Genomic DNA, 22,681 nt, shown 5'->3' with positions numbered 1-22,681 from the left:
CCCAGAGGGAAGCTCCGAAGTTACACACCTGAGTCCACGGGGAAAGCATCACCCTGCCATTGGTGGGGAGGCACTGCCTGGCATCCACGGCACCTGGAGGGTCCCGGAGAGAATCCCAGAGGGTGCAGCGGCCCACCAGCTGACGCTGCCTACCCGGTGGGGCTCGGGACTGCTGGAGATCTCCTCAGAGAAGACTGGGGCTGGGTGGAGCTCCAGCAGCTGGATGTGTGGCCTGGTGGGGAAGAGCCAGAGTTCCGCCCAGGCAGCTGACAAAACTCTCTGTCTGCCATTAGCAGAGGGACCCTTCCCAGCATTCACAATGCCAGGAAGGTCCCAGAGAGAGTCCCAAGCAGCACCACGACCTTCCGGCTGCCGCTGCCTGCCCGGCATGGCTCAAGACTGCCGGAGATCTCCTCAGAGAGGACTGAGGCTGGGTGGAGCTCCAGTGGCAGGCTCCGCAGCCTGGGGGGGAAGCTCCAGAGTTCTGCCCGGGCAGCAGACAAAACTCTGCATCTGCCATTAGCGGAGAGGCCCACCCAACATCCACAACACCGGGAGGGTCCCGGAGAGGAGAATATCAGGCAGGGCAGCAGCCAGCCAGCTACCACTGAAATCAAGGTCTCTGGCTATCCCCCAGACAGGGCAAAGGGCTCCCCGAGATCCTGGGGGACAGGACTGGGGCTGGGTGGAGTTCCAGTGACACAGCTCCATAGCCTAGGGGTAAACCCTACAGTCTCACAGCATCCTCAGCGAAAGCCTCTGCACAGCACTAATAGAGAGCACCCATCCGGCAGCCACAAGGCTGGAAGACCCAGGGACAAAAGTAGCATAGCTAGGTGAGCTAAGGACAGACTGTAGAAGATGCCAATAGCTCTGCTGTGACCCATAATGGACAAGTGAGATTTTGTGGGTGCTGACAGTGACAGAGCAGCAAATATAAGTGATCCTGCCCCTGGCCGCTGGGAAAGCCCATAACACCATTGCAGATCCCAAGGAGAGAGCATGTCTAGGTGGTCTGCAACAGTACGCACCAGCAGCCTGAAGCCCCCCCATGACGGCCCCCATGGCAGAAGAGGGAACCCACAGGACCACTGTGACTACGAGGAGGGGCCCTGGCCCAGGTAGCAACAGCTGATAAGGTTCCTGGTTAGTGCAGTATAAAAAGCTGCTCCCCCACCACACCAGCAGAAACAAGGGGAAGGAATAACTAAACTCTATCTCTATGCGGAGGCACAAATCTACAACATCAAGCAATATGAAAAAATACATTAAATCTCCAGAACAGAAGGAAAATAACAAATACACAGAAAACAATCCCAAAGAAAATGAAATATATAACCTAAATGACGATGACTTCAAAACAGCCATCATTAAAATACTTAATGAGTTAAAAGAGAATTCAGATAGACAACTCAACGACTTCAGGAGCTATGTCACAAAAGAGTTTGATACTATAAAGAAGAACCAAACAGAAATACTGGAAATGAAGAACACAATAGAGGAGATTAAGAAAAATCTAGATGCACTGAATAATAGGGCCAATAATATGGAGGAAAGAATTAGCAATTTGGAAGATGGGAATATAGAAATGCTGCAGGCAGAGGAGGAGAGAAAAGCAAGACTAAAAAGAAATGAAGAAACTCTCCGAGAATTATCAGACACAATTAGGAGATGCAACGTAAGGATTATAGGTATACCAGAGGGAGAAGAGAAGGAGAAAGGGGCAGAAAGCCTATTGAAAGAAATAATGGCTGAGAACTTCCCAAATCTGGTGAGAGAGATGGAACTTCATATGACAGAAGCCAATAGATCTCCAAACTTTATCAATGCAAGAAGACCAACCATACGGCATATAGTAGTGAAGCTAGCAAAAGTCAACAACAAGTAGAAAATACTAAGGGCCGCCAGGCAGAAGAAATTAACCTACAAAGGAACCACCATCAGGCTATCAGCAGATTTCTCAGCAGAAATTTTACAGGCTAGAAGAGAGTGGAATGATATATTCAAAAATCTGAAGGACAAAAACCTACAGCCGAGAATTCTCTACCCAGCGAAAATATCCTTCAAATACGATGGAGAAATAAAAACTTTCCCAGATAAACAAAAATTAAGGGAGTTCATTGCCACAAAACCTCCTCTTCAGGAAATCCTCAGGAAAACCCTCATTCCTGAAAAATCAAAAAAAGGAAAGGGGCTACAAAACCAAGAGCAGAGGAGATAAGTAGAAGGACAACAACAGAGAGTAGCAGCTCTTCATCAGAATAGATTAAACCATGGGACGAGAAACAAAAGAAATTGAAGAAAACCGGAAAACAAGACATAAAATGGCAGCGGTAGGCCCCCATATCTCAATAATCACTCTAAATGTAAATGGATTGAACTCCCCAATCAAAAGACACAGAGTGGCAGGATGGATCAAAGAACAAGACCCAACAATATGCTGCCTCCAGGAAACACACCTCAGCCCCAAAGACAAACACAGACTCAGAGTGAAGGGATGGAGAACAATACTCCAAGCTAATAATGAACTAAAGAAAGCAGGTGTCGCTATACTAATATCAGACAAAGTAGACTTCAAAACAAAACAGATAAAGAAAGACAAAGAGGGACAGTATATAATGATCAAAGGGACTCTCCACCAAGAAGACATAACACTTATAAATATATACACACCCAACACAGGAGCACCAAAATTTGTAAAGCAACTTTTAACAGAACTAAAAGAAGACATCAACAATGATACAATAATAGTAGGGGACCTCAACACACCATTAACACCAATGGACAGAACATCCAGACAGAAAATCAACAAGGAAATAATAGAATTAAGTCAAAAATTAGACCAGATGGACTTAATAGATATATATAGAACACTTCATCCAAAAACAGCAGGTTACACATTCTTCTCAAGTGCACGTGGAACATTCTCAAGGGTTGACCATATTTTGGGAAACAAAGCAAGCATCAATAAATACAAGAGAGTTGAAATAATATCAAGCATCTTTTCTGATCATAATGCTATGAAACTAGAAATCAACTACAAGAATAAAGCTGGGAAAGGGGCAAAAATGTGGAGACTAAACAACACGCTTCTGAACAAACAATGGATTATTGAAAAAATTAAAGAAGAAATCAGATATTATCTGGAGACAAATGAAAATGAGAACACAACATACCAAATCATTTGGGATGCAGCAAAAGCAGTCCTAAGAGGGAAATTCATTGCAATACAGGCTCACCTCACTAAACAAGAAAAAGCTCACATAAGCAACCTCAAACGACACCTAACAGAATTAGAAAAAGAACAAACAAAGCCCAGAGTCAGTAGAAGGAGGGAAATAATAAAAATAAGAGCAGAAATAAACGATATTGAAACAAAAAAGACAGTAGAAAGGATTAATGAAACAAACAGTTGGTTCTTCGAAAAATTAACAAAATCGACAAACCCTTAGCCAGACTCACCAAGAAAAGAAGAGAGAAATCTCAAATAAATAAAATTAGGAATGAGAGAGGAGAAATCACAACAGATACCAATGAAATACAAGGGATCATAAGAGAATACTATGAAAAACTATATGCCAACAAATTGAACAACCTAGAAGAAATGGACAAATTCCTAGACTCCTACAACCTCCCCAAACTGAATCAGGAAGAAATGGAGAATCTGAATAGGCCAATCACAGGTAAGGAAATAGAAAGAGTAATCAAAAACCTCCCCAAAAATAAGAGTCCAGGACCAGACGGCTTCTCTGGAGAATTCTACCAAACATTCAAAGAAGATTTAATACCTATGTGTCTCAAACTGTTCCAGAAAATAGAGGAAGATGGAGCACTCCCTAATACATTCTATGAACCCAACATCACCCTGATCCCCAAACCTGACAAGGACAACACAAAGAAGGAAAACTACAGGCCAATATCACTGATGAACATAGACGCAAAAATCCTCAACAAAATTCTGAAAAACCGAATACAGCAATACATCAAAAAGATTATACACCATGATCAAGTGGGTTTTATACCAGGGACACAGGGATGGTACAACATCCGTGAATCAATCAACTTGATACACTACATTAACAAAATGAGAAACAAAAACCACATGATCATCTCAATAGATGCAGAGAAAGTGTTTGACAAGATCCAACAGCTATTTATGATAAAAACCCTCAATAAAATGGGCATAGAAGGAAAGTACCTCAACATAATAAAGGCCGTATATGACAAAACCACAGCCAACATCATACTCAATGGACAAAAACTGAAAACCATCCCTCTGAGGACAGGAACAAGACAAGGGTGCCCACTTTCACCACTCCTATTCAACATAGTACTGGAGGTGTTGGCCAGAGCAATTCGGCAGGAAAAAGAAATAAAAGGAATCCAAATAGGTAATGAAGAAGTAAAACTCTCGCTGTTTGCAGACAACATGATCTTATATATAGAAAACCCCAAAGAATCCATAGAAAAACTATTAGAAACAATCAACAACTACAGCAAAGTAGCAGGGTATAAAATCAACATACATAAATCAGTAGCATTTCTATACACTAACAATGAACTAACAGAAAAAGAACTCAAGAACTCAATCCCATTCACAATCGCAGCGAAAAGAATAAAATACCTTGGGATAAATTTAACCAAGGAAGTGAAGGATTTATACAATGAAAACTACAAGACTTTCTTGAAAGAAATTGGCAACGACATAAAGAGATGGAAAGACATTCCATGCACATGGATTGGAAGAATAAACATAGTTAAAATGTCCATACTACCTAAAGCAATCTACAGATTCAATGGTATCCCAATCAGAATCCCAAGGACATTCTTTACAGAAATTGAACAAAGAATCCTAAAATTCATATGGGGCAACAAAAGACTGCGAATTGCTAAAGCAATCCTGAGTAAGAAAAACAAAAATGGAGGAATCACAATCCCCGATTTCAAAACATACTACAAAGCTACAGTGATCAAAACAGCATGGTACTGGTACAAAAACAGGTCCACAGATCAATGGAACAGAATTGAAAGCTCAGAGATAAAATGACACATCTATGGACAGCTAATCTTCAACAAAGGAGCAGAGGGCCTACAATGGAGAAAAGAAAGTCTCTTCAACAAATGGTGCTGGGAAAACTGGACAGCCACATGCAAAAGATTGAAAATTGACCATTCTTTTTCTCCACACACCAAAATAAACTCAAAATGGGTCAAAGACCTAAAGATTAGGCCTGAAACAATGTCTTCTAGAAGAGAATATAGGCAGTACACTCTTTGACATCTGTTTCAAAAGAATCTTTTTGGACACTATAACTCCTCAGTTGAGGGAAACAATAGAAAGAATAAACAAATGGGACTTTATCAGACTAAAGAGCTTCTTCAAGGCAAGGGAAAACAGGATTGAAACAAAAAAACAGCCCACTAATTGGGAAAAAATATTTACAAGCCACTTATCTGACAAAGGGTTAATCTCCATAATATACAAAGAACTCACACGGCTTAACAACAAAAAAACAAACAACCTGATCAAAAAATGGGCAGAGGACATGAACAGACATTTGACACATGAAAAGATGTTTGTCATCGCTAATCATCAGGGAAATGCAAATCAAAACTACACTAAGATATCACCTTACACCCGTTAGATTGGCAAAAACATCCAAAACCAAGAGTGACAAATGTTGGAGAGGTTGTGGAGAAAAAGGAACCCTCATACACTGTTGGTGGGAATGCAAACTGGTACAGCCACTATGGAAAACAGTATGGAGATTTCTCAAAAAGTTAAAAATAGAAATACCCTATGACCCAGCCATCCCATTACTGGGTATCTATCCTAAGAACCTGAAATCAGAAATCCCAAGAGTCCCATGCACCCCTATGTTCATCGCAGCATTATTTACAATAGCCAAGATGTGGAACCAACCTAAATGCCCAGAAACTGATGATTGGATAAAGAAGATATGGTATATATACACAATGGAATACTACTCAGCCATAAAAAGGACAAAATTGGCCCATTCACAGCAACATGGATGGACCTCGAGGGTATTATGTTAAGCGAAATAAGCCAGACAAAGACGAACTCCATATGACTCCACTCATAGGTGGAAGTTAACATATTGACAAGGAGAACTGATGGGTGGTTACCAGGGAAAAGGGGGGGGTGGGGGGAGGACACAAAGAGGAAGTGGTGTACCCACAACATGACTAACAATAATGTACAACTGAAATCTCACAAGGTTGTAATCTATCATAATATTAATTTTTAAAAAAATTACACTTTCTTTAAACTTCAAACTCTGCTCTCACCTTACTCTCAATATATGACCTGGTTCACACTTTGAAAATAATAATAATAATTAGAATAATATTCCATTATTCTATATAGTTATATTTTACTTACATATACTGTTATGTTATATATGCTATATGTCATATAGTATATATACAAATTATATAATTAGTATAATAATAATTAGAATCCATCAGAAGGGAATTGTTTCATCTTTGTAATAACAAATATAACAAACCTATCTAAATCTCTACCTCTCATTCCTTCCTCATTGTTATATTAAGAGAAGTATTCATCTTCCTTTATAGAGAACACCACACCCAACTATTCTCTCCATCCATCCTGTATTGCCCTCTCTGGTACTAGGATCATAGGTTTTTCCTCTCAGTCTTTCTACTATCTCCTACCCATGAAACTTGAAATTTTCAAAATCTTGCCCATCTTAATACAATACAATTTTCTATCAACTCTATATCCTCCTATATATTTCTAACTCTTTCATAATCAGACTTCTCAAAATACTTGTCTTAGAACCTTATTTCTACCTCCCTGATTCCCATTTCCTTCTCAGAATACTCTGTTACAGATGAAATTGTTTTTTACCCAAGCCCTCAAATTCATATGTTGAAATCCTAACCTCCAGTACATCAGAATGAAACTTTATTTGGAAATATGGTCACTGCAGATGTAATTAGTTAAGATGGAATACGGTGGAGCCCTAATCCAAATGACTGGTATCCTAATAAAAAGGGAAATTTTGGCTTAGACATGCACACAGGGAGAACACCATGTGAAGACTGGAGTTTTGCTGCCACAAGCCAAGATGTGCCCAAGATCGCTGGAAAACCACTAGAAGCATCTTCCCAACAGATCCTTCACAAGCCCCTTAGAGGGAGCACGGCCCTTCCACTCTGTTCTCAGACTTGTAGCCTCCACAACTGTGAGACAATAAACTTCTGTTGTTTCGACCATTCAGTTTGCTGTACTTTGTTACAGGAGGCCTAGCAAACTAATGCACTCTTTTCTTTAAAAATACAATTTGACCATTTATTTTCTTTCATAATAACCCAATGCAAAAGGACTTGTTACAGTTATTCTGAGAAGTTCCTACATTTATATAAACTTCACGTCACACTTGAAAATCAACATATAAAAAATGTGCTTTAACCATACTAGGAATTCCGAAATTTTGACGAATCTATATAAAATAGTTAAATATGTGATAATTATGTCTTGCATTTTACAGTGTTCATAATTTCACATGCTCTTATGACACTATCTCATATCAAACTTAATATCTCCTATAAACATTTTATTCCTATTTTGTAGATGAGTAAAATAAGGCTTTGATTATTTAAATTATGTGACTGACTTATCCAAAGTAACATATTTACTAGATGCCAGAACTGGAAGTGACCCCAAGTCTCCCAACTTCCCAAGTTCAAGGCAATTTTCGATAATCAATTAAACTTGCTCTTTTCTTACTTGTATAGGCCAGGGCATCCTGACACGTGTACTTCATGCTGAGAAGGAGTGGCAGGTTTATGATGTAAGAAGCCAGTTTAATAGCAGTGTGGCCAAAGAAAGTTATAGTAAATGGTGGGCATTAAACTCTTCTAGTTTAAATGACCCTAAGCCAGTAATCCTCAAAGTGTGGTTCCATGGAACGTTAGTCCTATGATAGCCTCCTTGGTCAAATAAAGCTTGCAAATTGTTTTAGAATGCAAAGATTATAAAAAACCCTGTAGGCTGTGGTACACTCTGGAAGACACTAAACTATTCCAACCCAAAAGCGGTCAAAAAAATAGGAAAAGAATCTATCCTTATATACAAAGACTCGAAAATGTTAAGAATATTTCTGAAAATCATGTCTAAATCACTTTTTCTGTTATTAAAGGCCACTTGCTTAAGAAAATAATCTGTAGCATAAGAGCCATGGTTTCCTCTATGGCACTAAGAGTTTGTGCTATTCTTTCTCTTCACTTCCTCAGTCCAGTATACCCCCAGGATACCCCAGTCCAGTTCCACCTATGGGCCTGACCAGTGCACACATCTACATGAGCTGCTGTAACAGAAGGCATTTTTAGAACCTGAAGATGCCATTGAGATAATGTAATGCAAGGTGTTGAAGGATTCTTTCTTTCAACCACAATGGATTACCAGGTCTTTAAGAATCAGAAATGAATAAAAACACATTTGAATGCCTTTGGCAAGTGGTTCTCCACACTGGATAAACTTAGAAGCACCAAAAATAGCTTTTTAACTTTAAGCTTTTAAATTTTGAAGCCCAGGCTTCACTTCAATTGAATTAGATCTTCTGAAATTTTGCCTGAGGCAGCAGTATTTTGTTTGAATATTCCTCCAAGAGATGTTACACACAGCCGAGTCCAGTCTTTGTTTTAAGTGGTGCATGCACTTTTGAATTCTTACGTGCAAACATTCACTCTGGATTCTAATCAAACCTGCCAATTTTACAGGTCAGCTTAGAGGACCTGAGGGACCTGATCACTTGCCCAAGGTCACCTTGGTTAGTGCTATCTCAGAAATGAGATTCCACCAGGACTTCAAGGTGTTTTGTTGTCATTGTTGTTGTTATGTCATACTGATCGTATAAAAGAAAGATCAAGCCTACACCACAATTTGCCTCAAAATTAGGAGATTCCTAGGACCTATAGTTTTATCTGGTCATCTGACACATGCCTTCAATTTTCCTGGGTTTCTGGTTTCTAATAGCCTATTTGTACTTGTGTCAATCTATTTAGTCAGGCTTGACTCTGGTTCATGGTGCTCCTACTTTTATCTTCCTCTCTGTGATGGGTAGTTTTGTGTGTCAACTTGGCTAAGCTAAGTACCCAGTTATTTCATCAAACACTAATCTAGGGTGTTGCTGTGATGGTCTTTTGTAGATCATGTAACATCTACAATCAGTTGACTTTAAGTAAAGTAGATCACCCTCAATTATGTGGGTAGGACTCATTCAATCAGTTGAACTTTAAGAACAAAAACAGGTTTACCAGGGAAGAAATTCTGCCACAAGACTACAGCATTAACCTGAGTTTCCAGCCTGCCAGTCTGCTTGCCTCATGGTTTTCAAACTTGCCAGCATTCAAAAATCATGTGCTACTCCAAAAGGTTATCTACTATCAGTATAAATATTGGCAGTTTTGCCCTTGGCTAATGTACAAGCCCGTGCAAGAACATAGAATTCAGCCTGTCGGACTGAAGTAGCCATATGGTAAAGTACTGCCTCAATGAAATCAAAAGGAGTTGCAATAGCATATCCAGTACAACATTTGCCATTGTCACCTTTTAAATAGGAACCCTCAGTAAACCATGAGAAGTTGGTGCTACTCAAAGGAGTTTCCTGTAGATCATCATGAGGAGTTAGGAGCCCATCAATCAGCATAAGCAGCCATGAGCAATTTTGTTGGCAATGGAGGGGAGAAGAGTAACATGGTTGGGGTTATCAGAAAAGAGTTATCTGAGGAGCAATTAAAATAATTTCATAGGAAGTGAGTCATCTAGCTGAAATGTGTTAAGTGTGTTGAAAATTCAGGAGAGATTCTATACATGAGGAATAAAAATGGTTAAAGGGGATCCTACAATGATTTTCTTGGTGGCCTTAACCAAAAGTACAGTGGCAGTAATGGCTCTAAGGCCAGGGGAGTATCCCCATGCCGCAGGATCCAGATGCTGGCTATAATACCCTATGGGTAAATGGCAGTCCCCCTATTCTTGAGTAAGTACCCAAGGCCACTCCCTTCCTTTTCATATATAAAGAGGAAAAAGCAAATCAGATCATTGGGATGTCCAAGGGCAGGTGGGATCATCCTTAATGGCCTTTAAGACTACATAATCTGGTTTTCCCATAAAATTGAGTGGGAGTTGTTTTTCTTTAATAAAATATACAGGGGGTTGGCCATAAGGGAAAAATTTGGAATGTAATGTCAGCAATAACCAACTAGCTGGAGATAACCTCACAGTTGGAGCCTACTTTTGGGTTTGGGGAAACTTAGGACACCATGAAGCCTATCTGGACCTAGGTGTAGCCCTTGTTCTGATAACAGATGGACTAAATTTCAAATCTGGGTTGGGGAAAACTGCAATTTCTCCTTGGTGACCTCATGTCTGTTTAAAGCTAAAGCTTTAGCAAGTGCGTCCTGTCTTCCTGTGAGGAGACTTGGGAGGGAGAGTAAAGAAGCAAGTCATCCACATATTGTAACAAAGTAGAACTCCTGGGGAACTTTCTAGCATCTGGATCAGCCTTCAGGACTTGTGAAAAGAAAAAGGGCTCTCAGGAAAACCCTGAGGCATTACTGTCCAAGTGAACTGTTTTCCTTCCCAAATGGAAGCAAAAGGTACTGATTAAATTCATCAACTGGAATGCTAAAGAATGCACTATGTAAATCAGTTACCATAAAGAATTTGCTCCCAGTCAGAATGGATGTTATTAGTGTATAAATATTATGAAGACCAGGGTGTCGAGGGATAACAATGTTTTTATTGCTCGAAGGTCCTGGACAAACCTCCACCCTCGGCCCTCGGGTTTTCTTATAGGTAAAATGGGACTATTACAGGGACTAGTACAAAGGATAATGAGGCCTTGAGCCTTGTAATTTTCCTTTATCAGCTTTATACCTCAAAGGGCTTCTTTATTTATAGGGTATTCAAATATTCTGGGGAGGGGTTGTGAAGGATTTATTTGAATATTGATGGGATATCTGCTGTGCATTTTACCAATGTCAGTTGATGGCAGCTGATTCAATAGGGACAAATGACCAGTGTTTCCAGAATCAGCTCTAGTCCTGTCAGAGATGAAACAAGTAAAAGGTGTCAAAGTGTCATTTAATTCACCAAGTTGGCTGTTTTGATGACTATTGACAAATCCTAGAATTATTTGCCCCTTTCTGGAGAAAGAAATTCCAGCTTGGTAATTTTTTAAGAAGTCTTGGTCTGAAAAATGAACAGGGGTGGAGGGACTAAGGAGAAAAGAGTTTGTGTCTCTCAAAGAGCCTAAACAAAAGGGAATAGGTTCCTGTCTCTGAACCTTTGGAGGTTTATTAGACAACCCCACTATTTCAACTGTTTTAGTACTCCGAAGCAGGAGTACTGCCTACAATAGTGAGGTTGAGCACTGAGAGTGTGGCTCCATTGTGAAGTAGGACAGAATGACATTCCTCTCCAATCTGGAGAAGCGTTTCTCTGAGCCAATTAAGGAGGACTGGGAAGAGACCTTGCAGTTCTTCAGAGCCCCATCACTGAGAATTTAGAGGACAGTGGAAAGGCTGGTTAGAAAACTGAAGGTGCTCAAAGTGCTTAAATTTGTAACAATCTCTTTTCCAATGGCCTGGCTGTTTGCAATAATAACAGAAACTAGGAGGATTTTGGTTTCGTTTAGGGTCCTTCATATACTGGAGTTGAAGATTAAGAATTTTAGTGGTCTTTCTTTTAGGTGACTCATCGAGAGGTCGAGAGAGTTGGTTTGCTAGATTATAAACCATATCTGGAGTGGACATAATTTTCCATTCCAACCTGATCCTTTTTACTAGAAGGGAAAGATTCCAGCTCAGCCCATTAATAGAGTTAAAAGCTGCCCGGGTGGAATGAACATCTGAAGGAAGACCAGAATTTTCTTCAAAAACAATATGAAGTGAATTGTAATAGTCATGAACAGGTTCATCAGGTTTCTGTGCACAAGCCTGAACTTGGTTCCAATCAACAGGCTTTGGGAAAGCCCTAGGAATGGCCTGATGAAGTCATCTAGTGGTTTCCTGAGCCTGATCATACAACAGGTTAATGGGTTGATGTCCTGGTTGTAACTCTAGACTTTTCAGGATTCTCCCAATTAGCAGTTTTTATTCTTTGCTGGCCTGGCCTTCCCTGACAAGCATATGAACGAGCTAATATAAGTCTGGGAAACCAGATTGGTAAGTTAGAATGACTATATTGAGTTCCTCGGCAAATCTGTGAGGATCTTTGGTTACTTTGGGAAAATCGTTGAATATGGTTTGCAGTTCAGTTTTAGTCCAAAGAATATAAGAAACTAAGGGTTTAGCCTTTGGATTCCCAGAAGACTTAGTTTTAAAGGAACAAGGCATGATAGATTCAGAGGAAGAGAGAGTGAGGAGAGTTTCAGAGGAAACGGAAGTTAGGGAAAGGTGTTAGTTTGGGGGAATTGAGGGTATAGAAGAGGTGCAGGTGGTATAGAAGGGAAGGAGGAAGATGGCGTTGGAGGGAGAGCCTGAGACTAAGAAACCAGGAAGAGGAACAAGATGGCACTAGAGGAGAGGAACACAGGCCTTCAGAAGCCACTTTGTCTTTCTTTGATCATTTGTTTGCCTCAGTTAATCTTAAAATTTTATTTTGCAAAGGGGCAATTTTAGACTCCTGACAATGTTTGGAAGCCTCAAAATATCAGTTGACATGGGCGTCCCATTCAGTTTTGGAAATTACAGAACTATGATCATCTAATTTGTTTTACAAAAGTCACTTTGGGGAGTTCAAAAGTTCCTCATAATGGCTATTGATATTCTAAATTACTTTTGGTTAAATTGGTCTATTTAGTTAGAAATGTGCATGAGAAATGACTGTGATTTTTAAACATAAAATAGGCCAAGATCCCTGTCTGCAGGGTGCCCTCAAAATATTCAGATAACTGGGATCTAATTTCTTAGAGATTTTTCTCTAGAGCAAAGGGATAATTCTCAAAGAGCCTAAACAGCTCAAACAGCTTCAACAACTTACAACTCAAACAGCTTGAAAAGCTCAAACAACCTATAGCTTAATACAGCCAGCTCTAATAGGACAGTCCAATTCCATTAAGGTGGACCAAATCAGTGCAGTTCCAAAGAACAGTTTGGTTCCCAAGGGAATAGGGCAGAAGGTTGATCAATGCACCTTAAAGGGAGAGTCTGCTTCCAATCCAGTCAGGCCACAGGCTGGATGGCACAGTGCCAATGAACAGTCTGAAAGTCAGGCTGAAGGCTAACCAGTGCCAAGCATGAGAACAGTCCAGATCCAAAAGGAATCAGACCAAAGCCCAGCACAGTTCAAAGAGACAGCCTGATTCAGAGTCAGGCTGAAGCTCCACCTGAGTACCCACAGACAAACAAGGCCTTAACCAGAAAAGGACAAAGCCTTAAAATAGATCTCAAATAAAGCCTGGAGAGCCTCACATGCAAAGAGAGTGGAAGCTCAGATCCAGGAGAAAGACTCACCCTCAAACTCTGGGGTCAGCAGGAAAAACAGCAAGCTCAATGGGCTCTGTTGTGGGTACCACACCTGTTTTCATGAGCCTTGGAGTTGTCAGAGTTGTCTCTGGATCCCCATTCAGGCCAGCAAAATGTTGACCTTAAACAAATAGGCAGCCATTTATTTCTCCAGAAGAAAAATCAGTTTATTCAGGCTCAGCAAAGAATTGCAATCCAAGGTCTGCAAAAATGGCAAGCCATGTGCAAGTTCCACAACAGTGATATGGACCCTGATATCAGTTTCCCCACATTAAACCCAGCATATATGGGGTTAAAACCAAAACACTCATTCCCTGCTTACTCTCTGGCTTCCTGGCTCCAGAATCCACTATCCTCCATGGAGACAGACACCGTCAAGGACAGGCACCTGGACTATCTCCTCCTGCAGAGAGATAGGGGCTGGTGGGAAAGCTGCTGACCAGCAAAGTCATGAGCTCCCTCTTCTCTGCTAGAGTCTCAAGGCCAGAGACAGGCTGGTGGGAAAGCTCCAACCAGCAAGCCCATATGCTCCCCTTCCCCTACCTAAAACCCCAAATAAAACCCCTTCCTTTTAGCTTTTTGGGGAGTTTGGGATTTGAGCATTAGCTGCCCTCTCTCCTTGCTCAGCTCTGTGCAAAAATAAAATTCCTGCTTTCTTCCACCACACCCGGTGTCGGAGATTGGCTTGCTGCACAACGGGTGAGCAAACTCACTTCAGGTTTGGTAACAACAGCAAGGGAAGAGAAACTGTTTTATGGAGAGGAAGAGAAAGTTGAGAGGGCTATTCTCAACAAAGAGTTGGAGTTGTAGTTGCTTTTCATTGGCTGAATTGTGATAGTCTCTCATTGACTGAGCATTTGCTGGTCAAGAAGAAGAAGTCTTTCTTCCTCTTTAGGCTCTGCTATTGATGAAGAGTATGAGAGCTCCTCTTCTGGCCTCCTAACTTCAATTTAATGATGTTTTTGTTTAATACCTTGACACTAGAGACGTTAGAGCCTAGGCCCTACCTTTGCACTTTTCCTCTGCCACTCCAAGACACAGGTATCTCCTGACGTGGTGTTTTTACAACAGTCTGGTGCCCTGGTTTTTATGTTGAGTGCCCCAGGTTTTGTGGCTGCTTCCAGGATATGCTCCTTGATGGTTCTGGTAGCCAGCATGGCTTGTGTGCAAGAGTTCAATGGGAGAGTATCAAAGAAAGAATACGTAGGAATAAATTTAACCAAGGAAGTGAAAGACCTGTACACTGAAAGCTATAAGACATTGATGAAAGAAATTTAAAAAGATGCAAATAAATGGAAAGATGTTCCATGTTCATGGATTGGAAGAATTAATATCATCAAAATGTCCATACTTTCCAAAGAAATCTAGATTCAATGCAATTCCTATAAAAATTTCCTTGGCATTTTTCAAAGAAATAGAAAAAACAATCCTAATATTTGTATAGAACCCAAAAGACCCCAAACATCCAAAGAAATCTTTAGAAACAAGAATGAAGCTGGAGGCATCACACTTCCTGATTTTGCTATATTACAAAGCTATGGTAATCAAAATAGTATGATAGTGGCATATAATTACACACATAGATCAATGGAACAGAATAGAGAGCTCAAAATAAACCCACATATATATGGTAAATTAATTTATGACAAAGGAGCCAAGATTATACAATGGAAGAAAGACAGTCTCTTCAATAAATGGTATTGGGCAAACTGTACAGCCACATGCAAAAGAATGAACCTGACCACTACCTTACACCATACAGAAAAATTAAGTATGGATTAAAATGGGTTAAATGGATTAAAGACTTGAACATAAGATTGGAAACCATAAAACTCCTAGAAGAAAACATAGGCAGTAAGCTCCTTGACATCAATCTTGGCAATGACTTTTTGGATTTGACAGAAAATGCACAGGCAATAAAAGCAAAATAAGTGAGACTACATCAAACTAAAATGCTTTTTCACAGCAAAAGAAACCATCAACCAAATGAAAAGGCAACCTACCAAATCAGATATTATATATCAGATAAGAAGTTAAGATCCAAAATACATAAAGAAGTTACACAAATCAATAGCGAACAACAAACACACATGCAAACAATTCAATTAAATGGGCAGAGGATCTGAACAGACATTTTTCCAAAGAAGACATGCAAATGGCCAACAAGTACATAAAAAGATGCTCAACATCACTAATAATCATGGAAATGCAATGCAAAATCACAATGAAATATCACCTCACACCTTTTAGAATGTCTGTGATCAAAAAGACAAGAAATAAGGGCCAGCCCAGTGGTGCAGAGGTTAAGTTCGCAACTTCTGCTTCGGCAGCCCGGGGTTTATTGGTTCGGATCTTGGATCCCAGGTGTGGACCTTCACACTGCTTGTCAAGACAGGCTGTGGCAGGCATCCCACATATAAAGTAGAGGAAGATGGGCATGGATGTTAGCTCAGGGCCAGTCTTCCTCAGCAAAAATAGGATTGGTGGCAGATGTTAGCTCAGGGCTGATCTTCCTCCAAAAAAAGAAAAGACAAGAAATAACAAGTGGCGGCAAGGATGTGAAGAAAAGGTAATGCCTGTGTACTTTTGGTGGAAACGTAAATTGGTGCAGCCTCTATGGAAAATAGTATGAAGGTCCTCAAAAGATTAAAAATAGAACTACCATATGATCCAGCAATTCCACCTCTGGGTATTTATCTGAAGAAAACAAAAACACTAACTCTAAAAGATAAATGCACCCCATGTTCATTGTAGCATTATTTGCAATAGCCAAGATATGGAAACAACATAAGTGTTCATTGATGGATGAACAGATAAAGAAAATGTGATATATACAAACACACGATGGAACATTATTTGGCCACATGAAAGAATAGTCTTGGCATGCAACAACATGGAAACATGGATAGATCTTGAGGGCATTATGCTAAGTGAAATAAGTCAGACAAAGAAAAATACCATATGATCTCACTTATAGGTGGAATCTAAAAAAGAAACAGCTCATAGATACAGAGATCAGATTGGTGGCTGCCAGAGGCTAGTAGTAACGGCTGGGTCAAATGTGTGAAGAGAGTCAAAGGGACATACTTCCAGTTATAAATTAAATGTCATGGGGATGTAATGTACAGCATGATGACCATAGTTAATAATACTGTATTGCGTATTTGAAAGTTGCTAAAAGAGTAAATCTTAAAAGTGCTCATCACAAGAAAAATAAATTTTTGTAACTATGTATGGTGACAAATGTTAACTAGAGTTAGTGTGGTGATCATTTTACAATAAATACAAATATCGAATTATTGTGTTTAATATAATTTTATATGTCACTTACACCTCAATTAAAAAAAAACTGAAGTGAGTCTTTTATACATAGCATATAGTTGGGTCTTGTTTTTTGATCCATCCAGCTACTTTATGTCCTTTGATTGGGAAATTTAGTGCATTTACATTTAAAGTAATTATTGATAGATATGGATTTATTATCACCCTTTTCTTCATCATTTTCTGGTTCTTTTGCAATTCCTTAGTTCTTTTTCTTCCCTTGCTATCTTCCTGTGTGGTTGGATCATTTCCTTTAGTGGTGTGCTTAGAATCTTTTCTCTTTGTCATTTGTGTATCTAATATAGGTTTTGTTTTATGCTTGCCATGAGGCTTACATAAAACATCTTAGAATTATAGCAGTCTATTTTAAGCCAATAACAACTTAAGTTTGAATGCATTCTGAAATTTTACATTTTCTCTTCTTCCCCAGATTTTATGTTTTTGATGTCATAATTTACATCTTGTGTATCCATTAACAAATTATTGTACTTATAGTTCTTTTTACTACCTTTGTGTTTTAAACTTCATGCTAGATTCATAACTGATTAACTCACCACCATTACAACATTATATTATTCCGAATTTAGCTATTTATTTACCTTTACCTGTGACAATTAGAGTATCATATATTTTCTTGTTAGCAGTTAAGGTCATTTCTTTTCAGCTTAAAGAAGTCCCTTTAACATCTTTTCTAAGGACCATCTACTGGTGATAAACTCTTCCAGCTTTTGCTTGTCCAGAAAACTCTCTCTCCTTCAATTCTGAAGGACAACTTAGCCAAGTAGAGTATTCTTGTTTGGCTTTTTTTTTTCTTTCAGCACTTTGACTATATTAAGCCATTCTCTTCTGGCCTGTACAGTTTTTGCTGAAAAATATGCTGATAGTCTTATGTGGGTCCCTTTGTAAAGTACAAGTTGTTTTCTCTTACTGCTTTAAGATTCTTTGACTTTTGACAGTTTGATTATGATGTATCTTGGTGTGGGTCTCTTTAGATTAATATTCCCTAGAACTCTCTGGTTCCCTGGATCTGGATGGCTGTTTCCTTCTCCACATTCAAGAAGTTTTTGGCCATTATTTCTTCAAATAAGTTTTCTGCCCCTTTCTCCCATTCTTCTCCTTCTGGGATGCCTTTAATGCAAATATTGGCCCACATGATTATGTCCTATAAGTAACTTCAGCTATCTTCACTCTTTGTCATTCTTCTTTCTTTTTGCTCCACTAACTAGATGAATTCCATTCCCCGATGTTCAAGTTCACTGACCCTTTCTTCCATTTCATCTACTGCTGTTGAATCCCTCTATTGAATTTTTCAGTTCAGTTTTCGTATTCTTCAGCTTTGTGATTTCTGTTTGGTACACTCTTATGTTTTCTATCTCTTTGTTAAATTTTCACTTTGTTCATGCATTGTTCTCCTGACCTCAGTGAGCATCTGTATGACCATTATTTTGAAGTCTTTATCAGGTAAATCACTTACGTCCAATTCATTAAGGTCTTTTTCTGAGGTTTTATCTTGTTCTTTCACTTAGAACATATTCCTTTGTTTCTTCATTTTCCTGGACTCTCTGTGTCAGTTTCTGTGCAACAGATGAAACAGCCACATCTGCCAGTCTTGAAGGGGTGGTTTCATGTAAAAGATAAAATTTATCACTCAACCCTATTCCAATAGCTCTTGGTTGTCTCTCAAACCTTTGTGATTACTTAAGCAGCCCTCTTTCTTCTCAGGGTCTCCCATTAGTTGATGGTGTGCCCCAACCTGTCAGTGTCCCAGATGGGAGGTTCTCAGTCAGCACCTAGATGCAGGTAAATGAAAGCTGGATGCTCAGGCACCAGCTTTTAAAACATGCAAATGTACCTCTTTAAGGGGAGGACTGACAAGAAGGTGTCCCTGTCTGGTCTTTCTGCACCAAGCCCTGAGAAAATAGCCAGTGAAGAACTGTTTGTTTGTTTTCCACTGTCCCATTGAACCTGTGAACACAAGCCCTGCTGGTCACCAGAGCCAGGCTATCAAGGGATGGTCCTTTTTGTGACAATCACAAAAGGTGGAGCACCAAACGTGTGCACAAGTTCCTCGCATGGACACACCAGTGACCTGGGATGGGGCTGAGGAAAAAGCACAAATATGGCACCTGCTGGCCTCTTGAGTCTCTGGAGATTGTTGTAGACAGCCCCTACAGGTGCATTAAGTTAGAAGCTTGCCCCCCAGACCACAGCTTTTAAGATAAGCAACAAGGCCTCTTCACAGAAAGACTGCATATTTCAATCTACTGCCTCTGTGCTCGGCCCTGGGGGAGAACCACTGTGAACCCACATGAAACTGTTAAGAATTTTTTCTCAGTTTGCTATAGCTCTGTGGGTCTTGTGGCCATAAGCCCCTTTGGCTTTCAGAACTAGACATTTTGGAGGCCTGTGTCTCAAGTGGAAGTCTTAAAAACTGGGGTGCCAGATGTGGGGTTCAAATCCTTGACTCCTCAGGGAGAGGCTGGAAGTTGTGAGTTCCCTCGTGATTGCGGCTCACTGCACCAACAGTAGGGTTTATGGTGAGATTGTGTCTCAGCCTCTCCTACCCATTCTGATGGGGGTTGTTTCTTTTGTGACCAATGTGTAAGATTCACTCAGCCAGTTTCTGGATTTCTTTCAGAGGGAATTGCTCTGTAAGTAGCTGTACATTTGGTATGTCCATGGAAGGAGATGGGTTCAGAAGCCTCCTATCTCCGTGTTTCTACTTAATGCACTCTATTTTCATCCCAAGAATTCCACTGACCTTTTCTCATTAAAGCCACTATTCTCACAGTTACTCTCAGTGGGTGCAATAGCAGTGATGTGAACCATGTGTGTCTTCTCTACACCCAAATTTTCATGGAGAGATAGCTTTAGAGCTCTGATATTTTATGGAGTCAACTGAATGCAGTCCTGTCACTTATTGAAAGTGCTAAGTATTAAGAAGCCAAGTTACACACCCACAAATTCCCATCAATTCTTCTAAAATTGTGTGCTGAAATTCAATATTTCTTTCCCAATGCAATATTTGAACCCAATACACAATTAAAGCTTCATCTGTCTGCTTTATGGTTAATCCTCCAGAGGTTTCATGCAACATAAGAGATACCTAGATTCTAAGGAGAGGAAGTCTCATTATAAAGTGGCAGATATAAAGCAAGGACCTAAATGTCTAAAAAAATTTCCTTGCAATTCCTATCAAAACAATTCATAGTTAAAGGGTTGTTTACCTGGATGAACAGGTCTTTCACAGGGAGAAATAAAGTTCTACCTCAAAAGCAGTATTGTTTGTTTATTTTGTCATACAAAAATTGTAATTCATGTTATATCACAACATTCTTCATAGTGATACATTATTTTAAGGATATAGAGACCTGAAGGATTTACTAATTACTGAATAACTTTTTATCTATTTATACTAACACCAAAACATATGCAATGCTTCCTGGGACTGGCATCGTGGATACCATGGCATGGGTCCCATTGTTTCCACATCAGTGAGCCACAGGTTTACTTTAGTGCATGGTGTTAGTATCTCAGCCTGACCAGTATTTCCCAGATGAATTGAGAGTCTTGGGTTATAAATACCACCTCACTGATTATTTCGGTACAAGTGCTCATGGCTTAGGTTATGGGGTGCTTTAAAAGGCCCAAACATTTTCTTTCAGGACATTAAGGAACTTTAAGTCTGGAAGAAGCCTGTTTGACTATGAAGCAATTCCTCATTTGATCTCCCCATAAACCCTCCTGTACTTTAATTATTAGTATTGCTGAGGATGCAGGCAACTCAATATATCCAGAAGGTATTGGCCACTGACACTTCCCTCATATTTCTATACTCTTCTAAAAGAATCCAGAGAAGTAACTTTAACCATTTAAAAAACTGAAGAAAAAAATATGTCAGCACATAGTCAAGCTCACAGCAATAATTATATTTCATTTATTTACTATTGACTAAATTCAAAAGGCTACTGATTTTATGATCCAGATATCTTTGCTTAGTAACCATTTATGGGGTTGATTTATTACAGCAATCTTTCTCATATTCAGTAAGTTTGCCTTTGTGTGACATTTTAATAACATATTGAATGGTGCATGTAAATTGAATAACATGGTGAGAGATTGATAAACATAAAAATCTTACTTGCCCTTTACAGAAAAAAAAATTTTAAGACAGGTGGAAGTAAGGTATTTAGAAAACAGCAATGGCATTTGATGATGTTAATTTGTAACAGGAAGATTGAAAGCTTTTTGGTTTGGTTTGGTTTGGTTAATCTGAACAATCTCAAACTTAAGGGGAGCACTAAAAGATACAAGACTATTGTGAATCCAGAGTAGGGGTGAGTCAGTGAATTTGGCTCAAGTTTTTGAATAAGCCAGGAGAGTGCAGAATCATATTTTAAAGAAATGATAGTTAGAGATAGATAGATAGATAGGTAGATAGATAATAGATAGATAGATTGATTGATAGATAATGGATAGATAGATAGATAGATAGATGATAGATATGGTAGGCAGGATTATCACTCCTCAAAGATATCCAAGTTTTAACTCCTGGAACCTGTGAATGTGTTTCCTTACATGGAAAAAGGAAATTAAGAGAGCAGATGGAATTAAGGTTGCTAATCAGCTTGCCTTAAAATAGGGAGATTATCCTGGATTATCACAGACAACTTAATATAATCACGGCAGTCTTTAAAGGTGGAAAGGAGAGGTAGAATAGAAAGTCAGAATGACATGATGTGAGAATGACTCAATCCACCATTGGTGGCTTTGAAGAAAGAGGAAGGGAGCCACAAGTTACAGAGTGGTCGATAGAAGCTGGAAAGGAAAAGAAACAAATTCTCCCCTACGGCCTCCAGAAATGAAAGCATCCTTGCCAATCCCTTGATTTTTATCCAGTGAGATCCCTGTTAGATTTACTCTACAGAACTATAAGATAATAAATTTGTGTTAAGTTTCTAAGTGTAGGGTAGTTTATTATGGCAGCAATACAAAATTAGTAAATAAACAGATTATGCATGGAGATGATAGTTGACAAAGATACATGATGAGACATGAACAGAGAAAAAGAGAGATAAAGATAGGTAAAGAAAAGTGAAAGAGACATGGTAGAATCAGTATCCAGTGAAAATTTCCTAAGATTGGATTATTTCATTTCAAGACCAGTCAGTCCCTCCCTAAATTGCTTCCATTCCATAATTAACAATCCTATAGCAACTCTCTGGGTGAGCACTCAGCCTTTTCTTACTAGATACTCTTGCTATACTTTCAGTTTCTTATCTCTTCCCTTTCATCTTCTACTCTCTGATTCTAAGGACTTATTTCATTCTATCCCACTGTGGTTCTTGACTCCACCCGTGGTCCTCATATTATACCACTGTCCATCTCTGTCTCCACCTCCACTCACTCCACTTTCAGAAACTGAGAACCATCTGAGTCCCTTTTCATCCATGTAACCACTTTCTTGAGTTCAATCACTTGGAGGGAAATGAATCCTATATGTTCTCTTTTTAATCATTAAAGTTAATGTCAAATATAAGTTTTATTGTGCATAATGTCCAATCACTGTTCCTGTGAAGATACTGTTGAAAACTCACATGGGAATACATACCCTGTGCTGTTTACGTTGGAGATTTGTATTTTCCTTTGCAATGAATGAACTAAAAACAGGGAAAGAGATGTCTGAAGTAGCACAGGGAAATAAGAAAATACAATCCTGTAAAATTTAAAACCCACGTCATCACTTCTTCCTTCCTCTACATGACAATGGAAGATAGTGTATTCTTAAAAATGTAAACTTAGGTATACTGTTGGAGTATTGTTACTTTTTGTGTTTACA

This window comes from Equus przewalskii, chromosome 19 (assembly GCF_037783145.1).
Source record: "Equus przewalskii isolate Varuska chromosome 19, EquPr2, whole genome shotgun sequence".
Classification (NCBI taxonomy): domain Eukaryota; kingdom Metazoa; phylum Chordata; class Mammalia; order Perissodactyla; family Equidae; genus Equus; species Equus przewalskii.
This window is presented reverse-complemented; position numbering follows the sequence as displayed.